Source organism: Manihot esculenta, chromosome 3, assembly GCF_001659605.2.
Source record: "Manihot esculenta cultivar AM560-2 chromosome 3, M.esculenta_v8, whole genome shotgun sequence".
NCBI classification, from domain to species: Eukaryota; Viridiplantae; Streptophyta; class Magnoliopsida; order Malpighiales; family Euphorbiaceae; genus Manihot; species Manihot esculenta.
Window position 1 is genome coordinate 12,844,840 of NC_035163.2, and position 4,064 is coordinate 12,848,903.

The 4,064-nt window shown below is 28.9% G+C and overlaps 1 non-coding gene across 1 annotated transcript; it reads left to right on the forward strand.

Annotated features, from left to right (window-relative positions):
- Positions 1-1,679: 1,679 nt before the first annotated feature.
- Positions 1,680-1,763, forward strand: TRNAL-CAA. The gene has a single exon. It is a non-coding gene; the product is annotated as a tRNA-Leu (tRNA).
- Positions 1,764-4,064: the final 2,301 nt, after the last annotated feature.

The window sequence follows — 4,064 nt, forward strand, 5'->3', positions numbered from 1 at the left end:
TATTTTTTATTGAATCTCCATAATCTATCGAATCCCATTTATGACTAATAATATAAAGATGGTAAAAGGGATTCCTTTCAAAAGCGATGAGTAAAAGAATTAACATTTAATTCTTTGCAACAAAGGAAAAGCTACCCTCAATAAAGAGGAAGATAAGAGAAAAGGATTCTCTCAATTTAGAGGTTTTGGCAAATGAAATACCATATTCTCTAACACAAAATCGGCTCTTATATACTTGGGTTTAGAGGTTATTTAGAGGTTAGGGATTTCTCATCCCTAATCTCTAAATTACCCCTAAAGTCTCTTCAAATGGATATTATGTGGGGTCCATTAAATTTTTCATCCTGCACTTCTTGTCATTCGGCTCAAATGAATTTTACATGAATTGTATACAGGTATAAAATTCTTTAATTTAATTAATTAAATTGATCACTATTAATTTAATCAATTAATCACTTAATCATAATTAATAAAATTAATCTAATTAATTCAATTAATTAATTTTATTATCCATTAATCACTATTAATGGATTTTTTGGACTTGGCCAATATTTAGTCTTTCACCCTACCCTGTTAGAGATTTTACTATTAAGTGAATTGAACCACCGTGGATTAATAGTTTAACCCAATGAATAATTTTTATGGTCTTAAAAATACTTTTTATATATATATCATAAATATGTCTAATATTAAATCTTAATTAAAAAGGGATTGAGAATCGTAGAACATAAAGATTAAAATTAAATATTTAAATAAAAAATGTGCTAAAATTAAATAATATAAAGAAAAATAGTAAATAGGTAAAAAAATATACCTAAGCAGAAAATAGTAATGAACTTAAAAACTGAAGATTTTATTCAGAGATCATAACTGATAACCTTACGACACTTAGACTTAGTGCCTTTAAATAGATCTTTCAAAGACAAACAAAGAAATAATAACATTACACTGAACGTAATTTTGACTCAACAAAAAAAAAATAAATAGGACATAAAAAATTTGAACAAAAATTAGCTAACAAAAATCAAATCAAACAAATCAATCTTCAATACCATTTTCTTGCAAAATAAACTTTATAATTTGGAAGGGAAGAGAACTCTTGAAATTCATCCCTTTTTATTTAAGACCATCCATTTCCCTCAGCTCGTATTCCTGATCATCGTTAAACATCTCACAATTGACCTCCTTCTCGAAGCCTTCATAACTTTGTCCTTAGAGATACCACTAAGCGAAAATCAACACTTGATACTTCCCTATGCTTTACTTTCTTTGTAGCACAATCTTCTATCTCTTCTATTATAGATTCAAGATTCTTTTGGAACGTTTCTTCCATTCCGTACTTAACAAACAAGCCTACATAGTTAACTCTCTACAATGATTTCCTCTCGATTGTATTTTCCTTCAACTTTTATTTTCGTAGTTGCTATTATTACTATGGTAAGCTTATGTTTTAAAATCGAGTGTGAGAGGAAATCATTGCAGTAATGGATTTTCTTATTATTCTATATTATTAATTTTAATCTTATAAAAGTTATTATTATTATTAAAAAATATGTCATTAAAACTTAATAATAATCCTTACGTGATTTTACCAATAATTAAATTATGTTCTATAAAAAAACACGTGTAAATGATTTGAATGATTACATTAAGAAGAATTCAAGACTTGCTAATCAAAAGTCAGGATGGCCGAGTGGTCTAAGGCGCCAGACTCAAGTTCTGGTCTTCGTGAGAGGGCGTGGGTTCAAATCCCACTTCTGACAAATAGATATTAGTTTTTATTTTTCAACAAGTAATATAATGTTTTAAAAAATAAATTTCCCTTGTTTGCTTTGAACATAATTAAGCAAATGATAACTACATGTGTATATATGTTTCATAATATTTAAAAAATATATTAATTCATTAATTTCTTTTTAAATTATTAAATTTAATTAGTTTTGAAATAGAAGTGGATATACTAATAATTTCCATTCCTATCATTAATATATAATTTCATTTTTATTTGGAATCTAATTAATATAAAATAAAACTATTATTTTTAAAATATGTTTTTTAAGTTTTATTTGTAATTTTATTCATATTTTACAAATATAATTTATATAATACAGGTTTTCTAAATTATTTTTATTAGGTACATAATTAATTTAAGATTTTCTTTTAATTTTATCTAATAAGACATTTTTTTCTCTTCTTATTAGAAATTCAATTACATATATATAATTTTTTTTATAATTTCATTTTTATTAAGGAATCCAATAAATATGAAATACTTTTTTATAATTTATGATGTTGACTGTGTTGTTTTTACTATTTGAATTTAATAAATTACGTTAATTGAATAATAAGTATCTTATTTTAATTGTAATTTGTAAATTATAAACTTTAATTTTCAATATAATAAATTTTTATTTGTATTATACATTTCCTTTTTTTTATGAAATCAAATAATTCACAGGTAAAATGCTTTTAATTTTAATTTTTTTCACAACTCGATTGCATTTTGAAGTATGGTTTTTTGAAAAAATATATTATAATAAAAATTAATTAAAAAATAAATACAAATAGAATTGAAGAATTTAAATTTATATAAATCCTGTAATTAATTTAAATAATAAAATTTACAATAGATAAATTAAATTCAACATATAAATTTAAATAAATAATATGTAAATAAGTATAAAAACTTTCAAATGTATTTAGACTCTAAAACTAATTTAGATAATAAATTTAAAATAAATTAATTTTAATAGTAACTAAATTTTTATTTTTATTGCAAATAAAGGATTTTTTGGAATTCTCATTATTTTCTATCCTCTTCTCAATTTTATATACTATAGATATTGATGTAGCTGAAATGAAACTGTGTTGCGATTGGCCAATTTGTAAGAAAGAAAAAGTGAGGTGGTTGGCGTCTATGACAGCTACTCTAACGCTCAAGTCAGTAAATTAAAGAAAAGAGCGAGTATGATGTAATGTTTTGAACTCAAGAGTAGTTGTGTCAGACGAGGGAACCTTGATCTCTGTGATCATTAACTTTTATACTATAAGAAGATGGAGTTAGTTATCACATCTCTAAAAAATTCGACTAGTACCGCCGAGTGGATAGGGGATCTCGTGATTATAGGTGTAATGGAGATCTGCTAGATTTTATCTGCTAGCGGTAACTTTATATAAAGACTCGATCTGTTCAGGAGAAGGCGAGTCTTGGCGTTTCGAATACCGAGTGTTACAATGCCCTAGCCTTCCTTTTTATGGGTGAGACTTTTGCAACCGTGTGCCATAACTTATTAGGGTCTTTCCATGTGGCACTGTCATGTGGTGACAATCCATGACACATTTTGGGTGAATATTGTGTCATTTCAGTAGCCCTCCATCAGTCTTCGATTCTTCAGATTTGAAGCTTACAACTGTTTTCCACGGTTTTGTGACTAACACTGATCATGTGCCTGGCGGTTACCCACCTCTTTATGCTATTTGACCAAAACTTGCCTTTGTCTTTTGGGACTAACACCCGAAGACTATCCGCTTTGTGGCGCCTTTTGGTAGAAACTTGCCTTTGTCTTTTGGGATTAACACTCGAAGACTCGCCTATCAATTACTCACCTTATGGCGATTATTAGCAGAAACTTGCCTTTATCTTTTGGGATTTGTAATACCCAGTTAGAGTCCGGCATCGGAAGTCTACTTTCCGGTGGACCCCAGGATGTCGGAACCCTCTAGACGGGTATAGATATGGTTTTCTAAAGTGTTTTGGTATGAATTCATGTTTTAAGTATAAAAGAAATGAGTGTTTTTGAAAGAAAAGAGCCAAGGAAGAAATGCACGGTTCAGCCACCGAAGGTGAGTTTTCGGCCGCCGAACATGCATGGCATTCGGTTTCACGTTTGGCCGCCGAAGGTGGTCTGGCCAGCCACCTATAAAAGGCCCTAGGTCGGTGAATGGATAAGCTTTCTTCCATTTTCACAGGCAGAGGTGAGACCATGCTCTTCCTTGGGTGTGTTTTATGATTTCCTGGAAGCTCGTCTGGGAAGACGTCGAGAAACTCTCGGACTACAGGAACT